Source organism: Pinus tabuliformis, chromosome 6, assembly GCF_031772625.1.
Source record: "Pinus tabuliformis cultivar Carrire ecotype Pingquan chromosome 6, CPIR1, whole genome shotgun sequence".
Classification (NCBI taxonomy): Eukaryota; Viridiplantae; Streptophyta; class Pinopsida; order Pinales; family Pinaceae; genus Pinus; species Pinus tabuliformis.
In genome coordinates, this window is record NC_142292.1 from 730,688,581 (window position 1) to 730,712,693 (window position 24,113).

At 36.3% G+C, this 24,113-nt stretch overlaps 1 long non-coding RNA gene across 1 annotated transcript; it reads left to right on the plus strand.

Annotated features, from left to right (window-relative positions):
• Positions 1 to 6,833: 6,833 nt before the first annotated feature.
• Positions 6,834 to 7,778, plus strand: LOC149260788 (uncharacterized). Its single transcript, XR_016248341.1, has 2 exons — positions 6,834 to 6,924; positions 7,486 to 7,778. It is a non-coding gene; the product is annotated as an uncharacterized LOC149260788 (long non-coding RNA).
• Positions 7,779 to 24,113: the final 16,335 nt, after the last annotated feature.

A 24,113-nucleotide genomic window follows, 5' to 3' on the forward strand; every position in this document is an offset into this window, starting at 1 on the left:
AAAATGAAAAGAAACCCACAATCACCATGGCTATCCAAGAAATGGAAAGGCTAGGGAATCCACTGTCGATCCAGGCAATCCTCCATGTCGATGACAGATCACAACCAAAAAACCACATGCATGCCAAAACTAGTGAAGGAAACATACGTGCAACTCAGTACTTGCAAGAAAATCTGACGTAGCTGCTGATATCGATGCCTTCTTGCGATTTCCTGCTCTTCCTTTGCCTTCTTGCTCCAAAAATCCAAGTCTATCACACCCTACAAGAGTGCTCCAAGAAAACTCTAAGTATTCAAGAGTATGAGAGAGAGAGAGAATAGAAGAGAGCTCCAACACTGTACTGACCATGTCGTGCCCACTGATCCTCAAAAGTCTTTTTATGAATGAGGCCTCTATTTTCTTCATTTTCCATTATTTTCCTTCAATCTCCTCCTCACATGAAACCTATGACCTTTCACCTTCCTTTTCTCCTAATTTCCTTTATTTTCATAAATAATACCTTCCAAAATACCTTTTTTCCTCTTTAATGCCTTAGCCATTGCCTTTACCAATTTTCTTAGCCATAATAAACTGAATCAACACCCGCTAGGATGTTTCCCCCACCATTCAGTTTGGAATTAGTGTCCCATCATCTGTGGTATTTATATATTTTTACATGGAATTTTCAACAAGGTTGTTACATGTTCTTGGCATTTTGTTCTATGTGGGAACTTGCTGAAATAAAATTATCTACGTTATTAAAGTTAACTTAAAAATAAAATAAAAATAGTATGCAATTTAAACATGGTATTTTTATGCCATCAGTGGCTTGTACTTTTCCATTTACTATAAGTTCTAAGGCACAACCATCTTACATGGTTGCTTGAAATTCCGAGTTTGTACACTTTAGAAAATCTAGGAATATTTCCAACCACGTTTCTTTTGAGCTTTGGAGTGGGGCTTAAAAAGAGAAGAAAAATTCTTCTTATGGAATTGTTTGCAATGGTTATTTAAATCAAATTAGGATCCCAATTCCATGTAATCATAGATGAGAAGTGTTTCAAGTTCATGAATATTCGAAATAATTTAGATGTTGAAGATATCTATTAATACCTGTAGGCATTAAGTAATGCTTTATGAATGCAGTTGTTGACATAAATATGACAACATGACTCCATTGTCTATCATTAAGGAGTGAACAATAAAGACACAATTTTCATCTATATTGACAATACTCTTCTTAGAGATACACTTAAACAACTTCTGCCAAGGGATACAATAAATGATCATTGCATGAGACAAAGATGTGCTCAAAGGATTGTTCGGGCTTTAGACTCATTGCATTTTATGTAAGGGATAAACCAAGATTTTTGTTTGTTTGTTAATTTGGTGTCATCTTTGTCTCGGCTGAAGCTTAATTAATCAATCAAAGATGAAATCATTGCCAATTAGCAGATGGTGTATGCAAGAAAATCTAACGAGATAGACACTTCATCAAACATATAGTAAACATGGAAGCTACAAGTCATGAATGCATATATGATCATAAAATTTTGAACTTCATCTTAGAATCACCAGGAAGGCTCTATGCCCTCTCTAGCTAGCCGCAATAACAGTTTTAGGTACATGCATTTATCATCCATCTAGTAATTTAGCAAATCATGAATGAGATCCATAACTAGAGCACATCATATAACCAAGTATATAACCAACATATAACCAGAATAGAATCCATGACAAATCAACTATAAGATCAACATAATAACCAGTACATGTCCTCATAGATCACCATAGGAAAACAAGTCATATTAACATATGAAAATTTCAACCAATTCAGGGACTTCCACATACCACCTGACCATAGATTGGGCTGAACCAAATCTCTCTTTCAACCAATCACCCCTCCGCCATATTCCAAGCATGAATCTAGGATCACATGGGTTAAACCAAATAGAACCAACCAGGGCTTCCAGAGGCCAACCACCTCAACCCTCAACTAAAGTGATCTCACCTATACGGTCCAAAGATCACTAACATCAACCAGATTGGTCTCTACCTAATCTTTCTAGGGCTCCAGGAACTAGTAACTCAACCCACAACCTCTAAGGAACGCAAGTTGTTACAGGGCTCCATAGATCTCCCATCTCAACCCACAGCCTCCAGGGAACCCAAGTTGTTTTAGGGCTTCAGAGAATTTGTCCCAACCCATAACCATAAATAACCTTAGAACCAATCATAGAACCGAATGGGAAACCCACTACACCATGGCTATCCAGGAAATAACAAGGCAAGGCTGAAACCATTGTCAATCCAAGAAATATTACAACAATGTCCATATTCATCATATAGAAGGATAAAGTAATATCACACATTATTCTACCTAATAAATAATCTTGTATTCTAATAGCTAATGTGGTCATAGGTGTAATGTAAGCTCATTACTTATATATCTATCTTCCTATTCTAGCTCGATATCATTGAATACGCTCTTTCCAACTTTGACTAGTGAATAGAGTTGGATTAGCTTAAGCTGAGTAATGTATTGACCCTTATCTCTCTTATATGGTTCCCATGTATTAGTTACAATGAGAACAATGATATGGAACTAAAAGCATATTGGTATAAGAGACCATATTGTGCCTATGATGCCCATCTTAAGCTTATTAACTATCACTATATCACCTTAGTTAAGAAAGTAGTAAGCTTTATTGAATTTATAAGCTTATTGATTTTCCAATGACAACACATAAGCAAGAAATCACATGCATATTTCATGCATCCAAAAACCAATAAGGAGACCACACATGCAACATGTTACCTACAAAGTAATCTTGTTGTAGCTGTTGGTCTAACTCTCTCCTTGTGCTTCCTTTCTTTCTTTGCTTGCCCTTTGTTTTCTTCCTCCAAATCCAAGTGAATGCTAGAATTATCCAAGAATGGTATAAGTGTGGTAAAGTGTATGAGAGAATGAACAAGAGTTAAACCCAAAACTATCAAAAGGCTAGAAACTATTTCTATGATGCTTTATTATTATTATTATCATTGATACCTCTATTTTCTGGGTTTTCCTTCATTTTCCCTCTAATTTACCTTGCGTGCATATTTGTGTCTCTTCACCTTCCTTTTCTCATGTTTTCCTTCATTTCCTTAATTAAATGCCAATTATCTCCTCTTCACCTTTTCCAATTTCCATAGCCATTAATAAACCATAAATGATGTCCACTATAATGTTTTCCCATGATTCAGCTTCGAATATGTGTCCCATGACTTTGGTCTTATTTTATTTTCATGGAAAATAAACCAATGATTGTTACAATGATATTGAATTAAAGGGCGGTGATTAATTATTCCAATAGTGCTCTAAGTTATCAATTTTCCATTTCTAGGGATCCATGTAAGTTGGGAGTTGACTAGAGGAATAACAACCAAGATCAACCTTCATATTTGGGAGCTTCAGTTTAATGGTGGGGAGATTACAAATACAATATTTCCTGTTGTCATTTAGGTATTTATGGTGTATAATTTGTTTCCACTAGTTTGTTGATTCAGAGACCAACCTCTAACCTAGATGGATCTCATTCTTAAGTTTATGAGAAAGGGGTCTCTTATTCCAAAGCCACCAAAATATTTTAGGTTGAGAATAATTTTCCAATTTATAAGATGAGATCTCTTGGAATTGGATCTTCCTCCTTGTCGTAAAAATGTCTAGATTTCTTGTGACATAGATAAGTGAATACCAGTGGAGCTAGCAAAGCTAGAAACAAGAGGAGGGTGAGAGAAGCAAGAATAGATTTGACGAAAGTAAGATGATTTAATCAATTTGACCAATGTGCCCCCCATCAAACTTGATGATGTTCCAACATTTTTAATAGAAGTGTCCCATAAATCCATTTAGGCCTAATGCTTTATCAAGGTCAAAAGACTATATTACATCCCTTATCTCTTTCTTCATGGTATCCTTTGTCATATGTCATTCTCTTCAATTGTGATTATTATCTGGATATGATCCAACAATTCATGTGCCTCTTGAGTTACGTCTTACTTGCTCATGATATAGTGCTTCAAAATATTGAATAGTTGCTTATTTAATTTCATGATAAGAAGAGAATGAGATACCATTAAATTCAATTATTATAACATTATTCCTTCACTCTCTCATCTTGGCTTGTTTATGATTTTTGTCTCCACTAGTATGTTGATTCAGAGACCAACCTCTAAGCTAGATGGCTCCCATTCTTAAGTTCATGAGAAAGGGGTCTCTTATTCCAAAGCCACCTAGAGATTTTAGGTTGTGAATAACTTTCCAATTTATAATATGAGATCTCTTGGAATTGGATTTGCCTCCTTGCGATAAAAATGTCTAGATTTCTTGTGACATAGATAAGTGAAACCCAGTGGAGCTAGAAAAGCTAGAAACTAGAGGAGGGTGAGAGAAGCAAGAATAGGTTTTAGCAAAATAAGATGATTTACACAGTTTGGCCAATGTTCCCCCCATCAAATTTTATGATGTTCCAACATTTTTAATAGAAGTGTCCCATAAATCCATCTAGGCCTAATGCTTTATCAAGGTCAAAAGACTATATTACATCCCTTATATCCTTCTCCATGGTATCCTTTGTCATATATCATTCTCTTTAATATTGATTATTCTTTGGATATGCTCCAACAATTGATGTGCCTCTTGAGTTACCTCTTACCTACCCATGATATAGTGCTTTAAAATATGGAATAGTTGCTTATTTAATTTTATGCTAGGAAGAGAGTGAGATACCATTAACTTCAATTATTATAACATTATTCCTCCATGCTCTCATCTTGGCTTGTTTATGAAAAAAATCAGTGTTTTTGTCACCCAATTTCAACCACAAACTTCTTGATTATAGTCTCCCCTTTCTTCTTTTAAAGCAATATGTAGTTTGGGAAATTCTTCCCTTTCTTGATGAATAAGATTTTTAGTGACTGGATAATTCTCTATTTCCCAAAAACTTTCCCAAAGGCTTTCCTTGTGCATTCTTATATCTTTGCTTTTTAATTGTAATAGTCTTTCACCTTCTTTTTTTTGAGTTGTTTTTGATATATTAATTAATAACCTAGGATGTTAAACATTTACTTGATGGTTTAATAATCATGTAAATTATATTGTATATATAAATATATGGTGTCATTAAATACTCAAATTGATTTAATTGATGATTGGTAAGTTGTTTATGATATATTAATTAATAACCTAAGATGTTAAACATTTACTTGATGGTTTAATAATCATGTAAATTATATTTTATATATAAATATATGGTGTCATTAAATACTCAAATTGATTTAATTGATGATTGGTATGATGAATTACATGGGTGTGGTGGGTTGTCATAATTTGGGGGAAATTGTCCAATCACATTTATAAAATAGCATGAGAAGAAGGATATGCATTTTTTATTATTATTTTATGAAATTTAATCAACATTTTATTATTTTAAAAAAAATTCCCAAAAATCTAGAAGGGAGAGGTTGATGGTTATTGAGTGTGGTTGAGGAAACTTGGAGGGGGAAAGAAACTTGATATATAGAGAAGAGGAAGAAGTAGATTGAGAGGTTGGAGCTTAATGAAAATTTTAATAATTTCGGGAAGAAATATTTCTAATGATATTTTTCTTAGAGCATATACGCATTGTCATTCTTGGAGACATGGGCATGGAGGGATAGGAAGCTTTTGAAGTTTTTTGTATAGCTAAGAATTTGGCTAGCCTCCTAATACAATAAGATGATAATTTTGTTCTATTTAGAGTAAGAAAAAACAAATCTTAAAAATATCTTCATATTACTTCATTAAAATACTTTACAATTAATCAACTTCAACAAAGCAAAAATATATTTTCTTAATATTTTATTATATCTCATTGTTGAAATCTTAATTTCTTATTTATATCCCATATTAATTAAATTTAGATTTAAAAATTTTATGTTTCAATTTAAATTCATTTTAGAAAATTGAACGAGTTATGAATTATTCCAATTTCAAAAAAGAAAATTTATGATAAAACAAAAATCTTACCATGAATTTATTATATTTAGCCAATATTACTGAATTTATTGAATTTATGTATTATAATTGAACACATATTTATTCAATAGTACAAAAATGTAGTCACTTTTAAAGGTATATCGAATCAATTGGTGTATTCCTTATAATTGGCGGGATCTTTGTTTGAATTGTGAGTAAGACACACATGGCCTATCTTGTTTGAGTTGTCCAACATTTTCACAATATTAGTTTCCCACATCACTTTTGATATCAAAGGAATTTAAGGTCTATTTTTTTTGCTTTACTTTCGCTATTAGAAACTGGAAACATGAAAAATGGTTTTTTTACTCGTAATATTATATAGTTATTTATTGTTAAATTTTAGGTCATTTTCTTTTTTTTTTTGGCTTTACTTGGTTTTGTTACTTGTAACATTATATAGTTATTTATTATTAAACTTTAAAGTGATAAAAATATGATTTTTTGTTTTCAAATTGCAAATCTCAGTGTTGGATTCACAGTCGGACAGTCGATTTCTACCGTGAACCAAAGACCCCTTGAGCTCGAGCTTTTCGATTATTCGATTAGGAATACGCGCTCTGTGGAAAGGTTGCAATTCATGTAACTCCACCGCCAAAATCATTTCGATTACCATTCCCTCTTCGTGGAGACATCACGCTCTTTTCATGATTATATTAATCTCGTAATGCCTGCCCTACACCCGTGTCTTTGTGCATGCCCTGCACCCGTGTCGTTGTATTAGGACGTCGGCCGACTGCCTCTCATTAAATACGCTGCTACTCTCCTTCGTCACCTTGCATTGTGATTGTGACTCCGGAGATTTTCGGTTTTTCTTTACAATCTGCGAGCAGCAGGGTTTAAACTGTGTACAGAGGCCGCCTATGCATGTGTTTACTTTATTGACAGTGAGTTATGCCGTTCTTTATTTATGTCGCCTAATCTTTCAATTCTGTTACTGATTTTAGCATCGTATTTTACTATTCTATAATCCTCGATCGCTATTGATTGTCGGTCTTGTTTCTTCTGATTTTTGATAAATAGTGTCATATTAACGGAGTTCTTCATAAAAAATATCTTACCACCCTTATATTCCCAAGATTTTACAGACTATGGTATATTGTTCAGGTTCAACACTGACTGAAATTCTAGGTGAGGTTCTGTGTGTGCATTGTGTCTGAAAGTTGAGCCTCGGAGGTCGTGACTATAGATGTTGGTCTTGGCCTGTTACAAGATTCATCTCTTTCGTTTGTCACGGGGTTTTGGGGATTTTAATGAATTTATTGCTAGTTTTTTAGGAATTGAATTGTAACTCGGGGCTTGTTTGTGTATTGTGATGGTTCTGAAGTCGTGCTGGGTTTTTTCCTTATCTTTTTTCAAATTATGTTTGGCATGTGATGGTGATGCTCTATCGATAATGGCCGCGATTGACTACGTTTTCTTTATGTTAATTATATTTCAATTTGCAGATTTTTGTTAAGACTGTTGGATCGGCATTCCTGTGGTGAAGGGTTGGAAGATATGTTCCAGTTTATGAATCATTGACAACAGTTTTGCTAGCAAATGCCTCAATCCGACGAACCTGATCTTTCTAGCCTGTATATTGCATTCTGTGGAAGAAAGGTTCCACTTTGGCGAAAAGATCTGGCACAGATGTTCTATTTCCATCAGTCAGGTGGAACTATTGACTTGAAATTTTCGAGGTTGTGGATTTTCGGAAACTATTACAATGGAGTTGTTTTTGCAGTTGTCTATAATGCGACTTTTTGGAAGCCTTTCCTGTGGGGTTGTTTTTGCAGTTGTCTATAATGCGACTTTTTGGAAGCCTTTCTTGGAAGCCTTTCCTGTGGGGTTGTTTTTGCAGTTGTCTATGGAAGCCTTTCCTGTGGGTTTTTAGTGTGATTTTTCGGACTTTCCGGTTCGGCGACTGGAAAAATTGACGTATCCGAGGTATCGACGGGAAAAATTGAGGTAGGTGAACTCCTGATTTACAAATCTGCCCTACTGCATTGGAGTGCGACCGGATCCTACTGTATTGGAGTGCGACTTTCCAGTTCGACGGAATTGATTTATGAGTGCGACTTTCCAGTTCGACGGAATTGATTTATAGGTGAAATCTTGATTATAAATCCCTCTCGAATCGTATTAGCCGTAGTCTATCTTTGCCACAAATTTGCCTCTGAAATTGGGAAATCTTGGAAAGTTTGTACTTACAGGCATATTGTTGGGGGATGGTATTTTGTCTTTGTTACTTCTTTCCTCGTTGAGAACTCCTTTTACATTAATACCCTCCTCCTATCAATTTTGATAGCACTGTTATCCACCCTGTCAATTTTCATAGCACAGTTATCTACTTTGCAGATGGTTTTGTGGGCGCTGGACCTTTTCTGTTTGTATTTAATTACTGTAATGGCCACAAATCCACAAATCGATTGGGGTGGTATTTTGTGTTTGCTGCTTCTTTCCTCCTTGGAGATGGTTGGGAAATGTTGAGATGTCTGGTGGGACAGAAGTTCTCCATTCCTTTTCTTTCATGATAAATGATGGTAAATGTTCCCCATCCTCTTACCACATATGCTTTTGAAGGTATTCACCATCAACTTCTGGAATCCAGCCCAGTGGACCTCTTCTGCCGTCTCAACGAATTACTTACATGTAAAGCTTTGGAAGAATGTGAAAAACTGCTGTCAATTTTCATGTATGATGCGTAGTTCCGCAAGATGTTTGCTGCCCTACATGCGCAAGATGTATGGTATGGTTTTTATTAAATAAATTATCCTTTGTTCTGGGCTACTGTGGTGAAAGTGCCTTTTTCAGTTAACTTTTTTTCAATGTGCTGTTACCGCCCTTTCAATTACTTCCGTCACATTTACCATTAGGATGGTTAATGAGATTTATTTATTGTTAATAGAATTCATTAATTTAATTTGTCTGCGAAATAAATAAAATGGCTTTGCAACTTAAATGCTCATTGTCATATGGTGTTGTATATGTTTACCTAGATATTGCAATTAGAATAATTTTGATAATTCATACCACGTGTCATCATTAATCATTTCTATGGTGTTGTATATGTTTACCTAGATATTGCAATTAGAATAATTTTGATAATTCATACCACGTGTCATCATTAATCATTCCTCTTAGCACATAGTCAAGACATAAATGTGGAACTATATAGTCTTAACACCGATCTCACATAATCGTGAAGTATATTCACATTTCACATAATGGCATAAAAGGTGCCCTAATTTCGTTATATAAATAAGGTCACAAAATTTATTTTCTTAGACTTATTTACCGCTCGTTTCTAGATTTCATTAAAACGGTAGAATAAATACTACCATGGCTTTTGGTTCCGAGCTTTTAAATTTTATTGGATTTCATTAAAATGTAGAATAAATATTACCATGGCTTTCTGTTCCTTTAGAGCTTTTAAAATATTACCATGTCTTTCTGTTCCTTTAGAGCTTTTAAGTTTTATTGTTGGATTTCATTAAAACGTAGAATAAATATTACCATTTCTTTCGGTTCCTTTAGAGCTTTTAAGTTTTATTCTAATTCAACTTTAGATTGGAAAATTATGGTTATTTAAAGTTTGGCCCATAGAGCTTTTAAATTTTATTGTGAGCTTTTAAATTTCAATAAAATTGATTGATCTAAAATTTCAATCCAATTCAACTTTCAACTTAACTTTAGATTGATCTAAATTATGGTTATTTAATGGCCCATAAACTGTGGCCATGTAAATTATGGTTATTTAATGGCCCATAAACTCTGGCCATGTAAACAAGATAAGATATTGTGGAGCCATGGCAGCAAAGGCAGCTACCTCAACGGGCCTTCACAACTCTCTACCACCACTTATTTTTATACTTTACGTTTCTGGCATCATACCTCATCGAACACTACAACTGGATTTTATTCTCTATATAGCATAATGAACTTTTCTATTTAATAAACAAGTTGCCCCAATTAGCATCCTGTAAACAAGATTTTTTTATATAAAGGTTTAGAAAATTTTATAAATAATTTTTTTTAGCCTTCACAACTCTCTACCACCACTTATTTTTATACTTTACGTTTCTGGCATCATACCTCATCGAACACTACAACTGGATTTTATTCTCTATATAGCATAATGAACTTTTCTATTTAATAAACAAGTTGCCCCAATTAGCATCCTGTAAACAAGATTTTTTTATATAAAGGTTTAGAAAATTTTATAAATAATTTTTTTTAAGCTTTTTTTTTATATAAAATAAAAACTTATATAAAAACTTAGGGCTTTATTGAAAGCGGTGTTTTTGAAAAGTTTATTAAAAGAGTTTTTCTTGAAAAGAAACTTTTTGGAGAAAGATGGTTTATTCAAATTTCTAGCCTCATTTTTCATTCTTTACAAGGAAAGATTATGATGTGTGGGCAATTAAGATTGTGACCACGTTGTAGGCTCATGATGTTTGGGATTATGTCAAGTTTGGGTTTTCAGAACCTGAGAATAAAGCAACAAAACGAGCTCTCAACAATATAGAGAGGGAACAATAGAAGAAAGACAAAAAGAAGAATGTACAAGCATTGCAACATATCCAACAAAGAGTGGATCGAACAGTGTTCTAGAAGATTATGATCACTTTTTCAACAAAGGTGGCATAGGATACTTTGGCGACCAACTATACAGATATGTCCAAAGTCAATATTGTTAAGTCTAAGAGAGATTTTGACAGCAGATGAAGGAGACAGAGGACATCGATTCTTTCATGAATCGGAGTATAACTGTCATAAAACAGTTAAGAATCTATAGTGAGGAAATTAAAGATCAAACAATGGTTAAGAAGGTACTTAGATCTGTCTACCAAATTTGATGTTGTGGTAGCAGCCATAGAAGAAGCCAAGGATTTGGCATCATTGACAATTCATGAGTTGATGGGATCACTTCTATCGCACGAGGCAAAAATAGACATAAATAAGGATTCCAGTTTAGAGACCACTTTTAAAATTCAGTTTTCTATTTTAAGAGACCAAGGTCGAGGCAGAAGTAGTACGAGAGGTAGAGGACGAAGTGGAAGATATGGTGGTCAAAGAGATGGCCGAGAAGAGCATGAACATGAAAGTGGAAGCAACTACAGAAGCTTCAACAATAATCGAAGAGTTGACAAATCATAGGTGAGATGTTATTATTGCAATAAATTTTGTCACTATGCTCGTGATTGGAGGAAGAAGATAGCTAATCAAGGGAACCAGAGAGATAATGTCACTACCAAGATTGCTAACTCCATGTTCCTAGCTTTCCATACCATGCATGAACCTTCTGCTAGTGTGTGGTTGTTAGACAGTTGTTGCAGTAACCACATGACATGCAACAAGGATTTGGTTGCAAATTTCGATCAATCTGTGAAAATAGAGGTAAAGTTTGGGACTAACAAGACTCTGGAAGTAAATGGGAAAAGAGTGGTCAAAATTATGACCAAGTAGGGGGAGTCGAAGACAATATTAGAGGTATATTATGTTCCTATTCTCAAACGTAATTTGTTAAGTGTTGGTCAATTGACACAAAAAGGATATAGAGTTATCTTTCAAGGTCAAGAAAGTGTTATATATGACAAGCCCCCAAGCAAGCAACTGATAGCAAAGGTGCAGATGACGAGGAACAAACTCTTTCCTCTAATTATGAATTACAATGATCATGTCAGTTCTTTTATAGTTGCATGTTCTGATGATTATTGGTTATGGCACTTTCAGTTTGGACACTTGCACTTTTATGATTTAAGATTGTTACAACAGAAACAGATGGTCAGAGGATTACCTCCCATCAAAGAACCTGCTAGTACTTGTGAGTGTTACATCTTGGGAAAGCAACACTGTGAAAGTTTTCCAAAGGGAGTTGCATACAGAGCAAAGCAACCTCTTGAGCTAGTGCATACAGACTTGTGTGGACCTATGAGAACACAGTCGATTGGTGGAAGTTGTTACTTCCTTACTTTCATTGATGATTATAGTAGAAAGACTTGGGTTTACTTCTTGAAGCAGAAGTTTGAAACTTTTGCAAAGTTCAAAGAATTCAAAGCCTTAGCAGAGAACCAAAGTGATCGACAGATCAAGGTATTGAGGTCAGATCGTGGTGGAGAATATGATTCAAAGGAATTCCATGATTATTGTAAACATGGAATCAAAACACAGTTTACAACCAGGTACACACCGCAACAGAATGGTGTAGCAGAGAGAAAGAACAAGACAATTATGAACATGGTAAGAAGCATGTTGAAAGGCAGAAACTTGTCTAATGAGTATTGGGCAGAAGCAGTTGCATGTGCTATTTATGTGATCAACAGATCTCCTACAAAGAGTGTGATGAACATAGTACTAGAACAAGCATGGTGCGGTATTTCTCGTAGTGTATCTCATCTCAAAGTATTTGGATGTGTAGCTTATGCACATGTGCCTAAGGAGCGAAGAGGAAAATTAGATGATAAAAGTGAAAAATGCATATTCACTGGTTATAATGAGCAATCAAAAGCTTACAAATTGTATAACCCTGTCATAAAGAAGACCATAATTATCAGAGATCTTGTGTTCAAAGAACAAGAGTCGTGGAATCGAACTGTAGACGAAACAATTGATACACAAGTGCCACGACTGGAAGATCATGTAGCAGAAAATGAGCAGCAAGAATCACAGGTGAAGACACCAAATAGAGACACACCGACAAGGACTCCAAGATTTTCATAGCAGCATGGATCTTCAAGCAGATCAATAGATCAAGATTCTCCCAACAATCAATCAGGTGATGAATCAAGTAATGGTAAGAGAAATACTAGAAGTTTGAAAGATACTTATGATGATTTAGATGTTAGTTCAAATTTTGCATTATTGTCATTACAACCTGCTTCGTTTGAAGAAGCAATCAAAGATGAAAATTGGGTGCAAACCATGGATGAAGAAATTGAAGCTATTGAAAAGAATGATACATGGGATTTGAGTGATTTACCAAAGGACAAAAATCTTATTGGTGTAAAGTGGGTGTACAAGACAAAGTTGAATGAGAAAGGTGAAATTAACAAATTCAAAGCTAGACTTTAGCAAAAGGATTCTCGTAGCAACCAGGAATAGACTTTGGAGAAACATTTGCTCCGGTAGCCAAATTGGATACCGTAAGAGAAGTTCTAGCCACAACAACTTAGAGCAAGTGGAAATTATATCAAATGGATGTGAAATCAACCTTCTCGAATGGAATTCTAGAAGAATAAATTTATGTGTAGCAGCCTCCAAGTTATGAAGTTGAAGGTAATGAAGATAAAGTTTACAGGTTGAAGAAAGCACTCTATGGACTGAAGCAAGCACCTAGAGCTTCGTAGAGCAGAATCGATAGATACATGATTAAGAATGGATTTTGCAGAAGCAACATTGAACCTACCTTATACACAAAGGTAAATGAGCATGGACATATTTTGATTGTTTGCTTATATGTTGATGACATGATTTTTATAGGTGATTTTGAGATAGATGAATTTAAAGTAGCCATGATGAAAGAATTTGAGATGACATACCTTGGTCTCATGAAATATTTTCTTGGCATAGAAGTTGAGAAATATGAAAAAGGAATTTTTATTTGTCAATACAAATATGCCAAAGATTTATTGAAAAGATCCAGGATGGAAAATTGCAAACCTGTCCCTACACCAGTTGCAACAGGTACAAAGTTAAACAAGGATGATGTAGGATCATATGTCAATCCAACTTTATTCAAAAGATTGGTTGGCAGCCTCATGTATCTCACAACTACAAGAGCGGATATCATGCAAGGAGTGAGCTTGATTTCCAAATTTATGGAAACTCCAAAAGACACACATTGGAGGCCACGTTATCTGTTGTTGTTTGTCCCCATGCACGCAGCAAGATATCTCGCTGACTCTGTAATTTTGCTAGCTCAAACAAATTGATGTTCACTCTCGTTTTCTTCATGTCATTTACAATGTTGTAATCCAAAGGTGGTAGACTTACCGAGATGTCCAGCGGATTGTTCTGCAATTTTCTGCCTATGGACTTGCTCTTATCCGCCGCTGTCTTCCCGGACTTGCTTTGTTTTTGTTTCTTTGAAGTAGCTGGTGGGTTGACCTTCTTTATTAGATGTCTCACCTTCTCTTGCATCTCCTCAAGTGTAGGGGGAACCCCTTTACTCCTAAGATGGTAACAATCATTTTTCTTTTGGGGTTTCTTCTCGATGTTATTCTTTGAGACTACTTGCGAGCACTGGTATGCGTTCACCACATGCCCAAAAATTGGTGCTTCATTAGGTGAAACCTTGTTTAGTCAATTTAGTGTTATCTAAATTGCTAGTATTAATTGTCAACCCGGGGCTCGTAAGCTGATGAAGTGAAGGTGTACTATATGTACTTAAGCAACCTCTTATAGTTTTTTTATCGTTGGGGGTGTTGTTGTGGTTAATTTATCTTCTTAAAATGAAGTGGTGATTTATAAACAGATGAGTGATAGTGTGTGATTAGTGATTGCTAACTACTTGCTTGAAAGGAAATGCTTGAAAGAAATAAATAACTTGAAAATAACTTAAAAGCAAATAACCACTTCCAATGGCACTAGACACCATTCATGTTGCTGCAAATAAAAGAAAAGAAAGTCACTTTTAAAACCAAAGATAATGATTATCTCTTCCTAACTCCCTACTTCAAACACATAGTGCTGTGTAAAGTACGATTAAGAAGTAGCTCAAGTTGAATTAGAAAAGTGATTAAAAATAAGAAAAATATACTTTAAAGACTAGTGATAACGTTTTGCTCTTTCTAACTCTCTACTTCTGCCATATGTACTATGCAAAGTATGATTAGAAAGTAGTGAAAGATTAGTTTAGAAAGCACTCAAAGCCAACTGCAAGTTAGTGGTATTCTGATCCTTAAAAGGTAGCAACTTATGATAAAAGATCATTCATGTGTTAGCAGAACTTTGAGAAATAAGACTAAAAATCAGCTATAAGAACAAAGGCAGCAACTTGAACCTGTCAACTTCAAATACCATTAGTTTGTAAAGCAAATACACAAACATAAAAACAAATCCCGGGCTAAAAATCTGCAAGGAAACAATACTGATCAGCTTGAAAGAAAAGAAATCAAATAAATCAAACTATACATGTTTAAAGAAATGCTGAATGAAAAAAATAAAGAAATGCTGAACATGAAATACTTTACAGAGGCTAACATGAATAGGGGCCCTCTACTCATTCAGCCACAAGAAGACTTAAGGAACTGAAAGCTTCAAAACAGCACTATTTCTATTGCTCCATTTGCAGAAATATACAAAACAGAGTGCTAGAACAGCACTATAAAAACAGAGTTTGCAAAAGCTCTTAAAATTATCACAAGTTCAGAAAGTACAACCACAAAAAAGTAAAATAAGCGTACGCAGACGCAGGTATATATAAGCATCTGAAGGATGGTCTACACGTACAGCTAATAACTGAAAAATAACTAACTGTAATGCATATTTAAGGTTCATTGACACATCATAAGGTTGCGTGGATGAGCTGGAGGTTCTGTCGTCATGGGCAATGAATCCCATGCTGGATCATGTCCCCTACCACCTGCAAAACACGGAAAAGTCACCGTTTGGGCTGACGTGACCTAACAACTTACAATCACTGTTGAGCTGCCTTTATTTGACCATAACTTGACCAGTTTTGACCAGCGGTACGGATGACGTGGATGGTTGAACAAATGGCACAGGAACCTCGAGCACGTTGATACCTAAGTGCCCATGTGGCTCATTTAGCAAACTGACACGTAGAACCTTGAGTTTAACAAAAAGGCTGCAGGATCATCAGATGGCTGCGGGATCGTTGAATGGCTGCGGGATTGCCAGACAGCTGCGGAATTCCTGCAAGTAGGTCAAAATCTAAACAAAACAGTCATCCATTAGCAAAACTTACTTGATCATGCTTAATGACACCTAATGTAATGATCTGGGTGGTTTTACAGTGAAAATGAGGCAAAAGTGAAGAAAAGATGAGGAAAAACTAAGGGAAATGGTAGACAAGTAGGTGTAGAGTAGAGGCTCTACATACCCCCACTACGAGGGTATTGCATGTCCTCATGCAATGAAAACACAGCTCAATCCACCTGCTAGGATGCCTCTGCTAAGACATCCAATCTCCTCTTCTTCCTCTGTGTGGAGACATTAACTTTTGGTCTCTTGAACATGCATCTGAATTTCAAATTGATTAAGGCTCTGTTTAGCCTTCTACATTTCTTCTTGAGTCTGCTGTTTTTCTTCTGCCACATGCCCATGTGAAGCATGGTGTTATCTTGGATTTCTTTGGCAATATCAACTTGCTGCTTCATTTCTTCATTTTTCTGCTTAATGTGGCGATTTAGCACCTCAAGTTCATAGATCTCTTGTTTGAGTATGTCTATTTGCTGCTCATGAGGTATGATATTACTTGGACCAGTAGTGTTCTGCTCCAATGTTTCAAAATAGTTGTACACCTCTTGCTGAACTGGGTCAACAATTGGTGACTTCCTTGGACTGTGTTCATGCTCAATTTCAGTTTCAAACTCCGGCTGAAATGGACTGTCCTCCCTGGGAGGAGTAGCTGCATCACGTTGTGGACTATCCTCAAGGTCTGATTTTATAGCACCCTTCTCAGGTGTGCTTAGATCAATGAAAAGTGTCCTTGTGGCTCTCCCTTTATTCTGCAATCTGCTGCTCCTTCTTACATTGGTAACACTCTGTGTTTCTTTTTGTGCCTTTTTCCTTGGTTTCTGCACTTTTACTTCCTTAGAAAGGGCAGTTTTTGCATGGAGTTTGGCCAGCCTTTGTGCTAAGGGTTGACTATCTTCCTCATTAGAAGTCTCTGGAGTTTGATAAATTTCTTGAACTATGGATTTTCCCTTGTCTTGCTTTTGTTTCTTCCTATTTTCTTTTATCTTCTGGGCAGCTTCTTGGGCAAGTTCTGAGAGGGTTTGTGTGATAATCCCTTGAGCTATTGGATCACTGTCCACAGTAGGTTCAGGCTCCATCTCATGTTCAGACTGATGTATTTCAGTTTCCTCTTCAATCTGTCCTTGGACAGTTCCCTCTAAGATATCAGTTTCAGGGGTATCCTCTTTTCTTTTCCTTCTACTTTTTCTAGGTACAGAGGTTTCTCCAGGTTCTTCAAAATAATTTCTCACAAGAAATTTCTCCCATGTGTCTCGTTTTGCTTTTAATTGTTCCTCCACTAACATCTTAACAAGACTATGATGACAGAGATGTGCTTCAATGTTTCGTGGATTCCTTTGGGCCATGGAACACATTTTTCTAAGGCTTTGGAATAGAAAGTAGGGAAGATTTATATCATGTTCTCCTTGAAATTGCAGCATAATTTTACCATGATAAACATATAATACCCCAAATCTCCCTTCACAAGTGAAAAACTTTTGCACTAACAACAGTAAAATTTTCCATTCTTCCTTAACATGAGTGATAGGAATTCCTTTTGTGAAGATACTTGTATCCATACCTGGGTTTTTAAAAATCTGCTTCCATTGTTGATCTTGAATTGACCGGTTCTTAAACCACCTTTCACCGGTTTGTGGGAGAGATGAAGCTTGTGCTATGCTGCCCTCTGAGACTGCAAACGTTAAATCACCCACCTCCACTTGACTGTCTTTATCTCTGAATGACCTTGCAAAGGCCTTAGTAACCTCCTTGTGGTAGCCTTTAAATTTCTTGATGCACTGTAGCCAGTTGGCTTTCTGCAATGCCTTCTTAACTTGAGGGTATGCTTCTAGGAATTTTGAACCTTCTGGTTCAGCCCTTAAAAGTTTCCCCATTGAATCCACGGCTCTTGTTCTAAAACACGACTTCAATGGTGGCTTTACACAGTAATTTCTCGGCTCTGTTCCAGAATTTTGTGGAGAGGAGGTTGTATGGCTTCAACAATAGCCTTAGACACGGTGAATTTACGGCTTGAACACAGTGAAATGGTGGATTACAGCTTTAACACAGTGGAACGGTGGCTTAACAGTCGTAATACAACCGTAACATACGTTCACTGGTTATATGTATTCACTGTTTCTCAGAATTAGCAGAGAGGAAAAAAGCAGAGTATGGTTTATGGAGACAGCGTAGTGAGTGGAACGAAATGAAGGAAATGAGAGAATGGAACAGCGTGAAATGAAGTGTTATGAGCGTAGGAGGGTTTTGAAATAATGAATAGGAACGGCTAGATCCTTAGATTTCGGCGGTAGATTTACACATGGCTGCGGAATGAGGACTTAGAGAGTCGTAGTACATTAGGCTACGTCATTAGGGTACGAAAGCCTTAATGACGGAGGCAGCCGTAAGTGATTTTCAAAATCATGATAATCAAAGACTAATAGCCTTGGGAGATGCGTATGGTATATGGTCGCATGGTAGGGAAAATGGGTAATCATTACAATTAGTGGCAAAAAGACATAACCCAGCAAACTTTGCGTAACGAAAATAACTGTAAGTTTAAGATTAAAACATACCTCAGATCCGTGCTTGGTTTGCCTTTCAATGATTTGCCATTAACCCTTTGTTAACTCATTGCTATTACATGACTCTTTCCTCCTTGTTATTGGTGATTTTTGAACTGTAAAAATTTCTCAAACAGACTGTGTTTCTTTGTGCAGGTGCAGAGGGGCTGCGGAAAGGCTAAACGGCTGCAGAATTGCCAAATAGCTGCGGGAACTGCAATAGTGTCCTCCAGCTGCACAAAATAACCTTAGTTGTCTGAAAAAACTTTTATTAATGAAATAAAATGGAATGAATGGATGAATGGGTGGAAAGCAGTGAGGTGAAGTGAGAATGGTTAGATGGAATGAGATGGTGAAATGGAATGGATGAAATGGCGAAATGAGATGAAAGAGAGAGAGAGATTTTTTTTTTTTTTGGAAAACATGAGGTGTCAGGTGACCCTGATTTTCACCTCAGGTTTTCTGCATGAGACTGCCAATCAGAGATTGGTTTTCAGGCTCATACATTTATTATTATTATTTTTTTTTTTCTTTTTTTTTTTTATTATTGAACTGAAATTGAAAGAAACAGAGATTAGGCTAATGGAGGAGAAGAATTCTTCTCCACCAGCCTTATTTCAAAATCGCCTTGGAACAACTTAACAAACTCCTCTTTTGAGAGTGGCTTGTGGTAAACTTTCAACCGGTGGCCATTCACAATAAAGGGAGTTTGAAGTTCATCAATAGTCTTCACTCTAACTGCTCCATTATTAAAGACTTCATCAATCTCATATGGCCCAAGCCAATGAGTTTGAAATTTTCCCTTGAAGTCCTTAAATTTGGAATCAAACAAGAGTGCCCAATCACCCTTTTGAAACTTCTTTTCTTTGATATGTCGATCATGCCATTTGATTCTTTGGTGCTGAACTAGATCGGTCCTTAGAATTGCATCTTGTCTCATTTCATCTAGTTCATTTAACTGGTCCATTCTGTGCTTCTGGGCTTCTGATAAGCTCATCCCCAATTGAACTGCTGTCTTGAAGGTCTTGATTTGGAACTCAATGGGGAACAGGACTTCCTTCCCATAAACAAGTTCATAGGGAGAATGTCCTGTGGTGTTCCTCCATGTAGTTCTATAGGCCCATAAGGCTTCAGGAAGCCTTTCTGCCCAATCTCTTCTATGAAGATGAACAGTCTTTGTGATGATGCTTTCAAGAACTTTATTTGTAGATTCCACTTGACCATTCGCTTGCGGATGGTATGGAGTAGATGTTCTATGCTTGATCTTATACTCCTCCATCAGCTTCTCCATCATCCTTGATGTAAATTGGCTCCCCTGATCTGTTACAATTTCTCTTGGGACACCAAAACGAGTGAAAATATCCTCAAAAAGAAATTGAACAACTGAATTTTCAGTAGCAGAAGTCAATGCTTTAGCTTCTACCCACTTAGTAACATAATTAGTACAAACCAATATATATCTCTTTTGCTTGGATGGCGGATTAATTGGTCCAACAAAATCTAGAGCCCATTTCTCGAAGTGTTCGATGCATACCTGTGGCTGTAGTGGCATTTCATTTGAAAGAGTTGGTCTTCCAACTCTCTGACAACTGTCACACCTTCTAACATATTGCTTTGCATCCTTAAAGAGAGAAGGCCAATAATATCCTAAAGAAAGGATTTTATAGGCTGTCCTCTTATCAGCAAAGTGTCCGCCACAAGGTTCGTCATGACATGCCTTAAGGATGTCAGGCATTTCATCCTCCCGTACACATCTTCTGATCATAAAATCTGGCCCTGTCTTGAACAATTCATTAGAAATCCAAGAATAATGTGAACTCTCCTGAATGATTTTCCTTTTCTCATTAGGAAATAAATGTAAAGGTAACTTTCCAGTAACTAAATAATTAGCAATATCAGCATACCAAGGAGTTTTGGTAGTTACTGCAAACAAATACTCATCTGGAAATTTATCCTCTACAGGAGAATCCTCATTAGTGTTTTGAATTCTAGACAAGAAATCAGCTACTGTGTTCTGTTTACCTGGTCGATCTAACACAGTTATGTTGAATTCTTGTAAAAGCAAAAGCCATCTTGTAACTCTACCATTAGTGACTGGCTTGTTCATGAGGTATCTGATGGCAGAGTGATCAGTATGGACAAAGGTTTCATAGCCGGTTATATAATGTCTAAACTTGTTTATAGCATGAACAACGGCTAGAAATTCCTTTTCAGTAACAATGTAATTTAACTCAGTAGGAGTCAAATTCTTACTTGTGTAATAAATCGCATAAGGGATCAAATCCTTTTGTCCCAAAACAGCTCCTAAAGCTGTATCTGAAGCATCAGTAGAAATGTGGAAAGGGAGTTTCCAATTTGGACCCCTTAGAATGGGTGCTTCAGATATTCTAGTCTTTAAAGCTTCAAAGGCAGATTGACATTCAGGATCCCACTTAAATTCACAATCTTTAGTAAGTAGTTTGAAAAGAGGGGATGCTATCTTAGTGAAGTTTTCAATAAATCTTCTGTAATAACCAGTAAACCCAAGAAAACTTCTAACATCTCTTTGGCAATTTGGAACAGGTAACTTAGAGATGACTTCGACTTTAGATCTATCAACTTTGATTCCATCTCCTTCAGTAAACATCATAAAACACTTTTCATGACTTAAAGAAAGATTTGTTTCCTTACATCTTACCAGTACTTTTTCCAAATTTTCCAAAGCTTCTTCAAATGTATTACCATAAACTGTGAAATCGTCCATGTATACCTCTACACAATCATGAATCAGATCTGAGAAGATTCCTAGCACAACCCTTTGAAATGTAGCGGGTGCATTGCACAATCCAAAAGGGAGTACTCGGTAGGAAAAAGTTCCCCAAGGACAAGTAAAGGTGGTTTTGTCTTGATCTTCAGGTGCTACCTGAATTTGGTTGTAACCACTAAAACCATCCAAGAATGAGAAATACTTTTTACCTGCTAAAGTGTCTAGTACCTGATCAATAAAAGGTAGAGGGAAATGATCCTTTAAGGTTGCCTTGTTCAATTCTCGATAATCAATGCAAACTCTCCATTTAACATTCTTTTTGGGCACTATAACCAAGGGAGAAACCCATTGGCTATCTGAAATGGGGTAAATGAAGTTTACCTTGAGCAATTTCTGAAGTTCTTCTTTCACAATTTCCCTAAGATTTGGATTCATCCGTCTTTGTGGCTGCCTAATAGGTCTGCTGTTTTCTTCAATATAAATGTGATGAATACAAGTCTTAGGGTCGATTCCTTTCATGTCAGTGTATTCCCATGCAAAGGCAGTGGAATGTTTTTGCAACAGTTTAGTTAATTCTTCTTGTTGTGGTCTTTCCAAGTTCTTGTTAATGTTCAATGTTTTTCCTGGAAAGATTTCAACTGTAGAACTACCAAACTCTTCCATTGAGAAGAGAGACATCTGTCTAGAGGAGAGATATTCAATGTCTGCATCTAACTGAAACTGTGTAGAGTCATATTCTAAAGGTGTTTCAAAATTTTCTAATGTATTTAGAATTTGACTGTCCTCACTAATCTCAGAGATGGTTAGAACAGGTTGAAGAGTATCCTCATCATCGACCCACTCATCTTCTCCTATTTCTGTTATTGCCTTTGCGGGAGGATACAAGTTGAATTTCTTGGTAGAATTACCATCTGATATATACATGTCTCCAGACCTACAACTTATGAAAGCATCAGCTGTGGCCAGCCAAGGTCTTCCTAAAATAAGAGGATGTCCTCCTAGATTGTTCTTGGGAGTTAAAATCATAAAATCAACTGGATACTCCCAAGAGTCTAGTGAGACTGGAATATCTTCCAATACACCATCAGGTTTGATGATTGATCTATCTGCAAGTTGCAGCAAAGTAGGTGTAAAGAGAAGGTTAGGAAGCTTTAACTGATCCATGGTCTGTCTACTCATGATGTTGATAGCGGCTCCTAAGTCAATCAAAGTATTTGGGATTTCAACCCCATTAATATGAATTTTAACAATAGGGCTACCGGGATCCACATACTTTTGCATGGTAATCTTACCCATCATAATGTCTGCAATTTTTCCAACTAGATGTATCCTTTTGGTATCTCTGGTTTTCTTTCCTGTTTTTTTCAAACTCAACTCCTTTATTGTCTTTGCTAGGATAGGAATTTCCTTAATGGCTGTTAACAAGGGAATCTTGATACAGACATTTTTCAATTCATCTAGAAAGTCATAGTCAGGAAACCAAATTTGTTTTTCCACCCCCTTGTCAATTTGTAACCTTTCAGGGAAAGGAGGTGTAGTTGAAGATGTAGGTTGCTCAACTATGGGAGTTGATTCTTTTTCTTTTTCTTGAATGCTTGGGTTTTGAAGGGATGCTTCAGAACCCTTATTATCTTTGAGAGATTCTTCCTCGGAAATGCTTGGTTGTTGAGCACTTGTAGAAGGTTGGTCTAGGATTCTACCTGATCTGAGTTGTACCTCATTGAGAGGAACAACCATATAGGTAGGGAATGGTTGTCCTTCCATGAGTGGTTGACCTTCCATCACATAAGCATTTTGAGGATTCCTATTATTGGGGTTTGGTTGAGGCTGAGAAGGAAGTTGATTTGGCCTCTGTTGAGATTGTAGCAAGAGTTGAGAATTTTGATTTTGTGGAGGAGGTTGTTGTTGTTGTTGAGGGAATGGCAATGACAGTTGTTGACCTTGATTTGGAAGTTGGGGAGCTTGCTGATTTTGAAAGGATTGAGGATATTGATAGAATTGGGCAAATCTCCCATAAGGATTTTGCATTTGCATCCTTTGCAACCATGCTTGGAAAGGATTTTGTGGTTGTGACCAAGGTTGTTGCCAAGGATTCCAATTTGGTGGGGGTTGGAAATTCATAGAGTTGTTAAACCCTTGATTTTGCTGCCCCTGCCAAGGTCTTCTTGCAACAAGACAAAGAGATTCAAGCGTGCTTGGATCTTCTTGAAAGACTGCTTTGAGCCCAGGGATTGAAGGACAATCCTTGGTCTCATGAGTTTCTGAGCAAATTACACAGGTTTCCACAACTTGTGCTTCCAAGGGACATTCCCTTAAAGCATGCTTCTTTCTACACTTCGGGCAAAAGATAGTCATAGCCTCGGCTTCTGCTTTTTGTTTATTTTGAATCTTAAGGGTATCAATTTGTTCACTAAGACTCCCTAAGATGTCAGTTTTAAATTCATCTAGCATATTACCGATTTCAGCCCTACTCACTGATCCTGTTGCAGATTTATTTGCCCTAAGGAGAGAAGGATCTCTAGGCCCTTTTTGAGTTTTTGATTTGCCCCTTGAGAGATGGATACAAAGTTCTGCTATATCATTGAGAGAAAGTTGAGAAATATCCCCTTTCCCCATCATGTTTAAGATATCTATCCATTCATCCCTAATGGCTTTTAATAAGAGGGATTTTAAGGTCTCTTCATCCAAGGTACTCATTTTTGCTCTTTTTAAGTTATATTGAAATCTCTCAAGTAAATCTTCTAAGCTCTCATCTTCTTTTTGCATCATTTTAAAAACCTCGTCCTTGTGATTAGTAGGCATACAATAGTCCAAATACCTATCCAAAAAGGTTTGTTTCATTTCATCCCAAGTCCTAATGGAT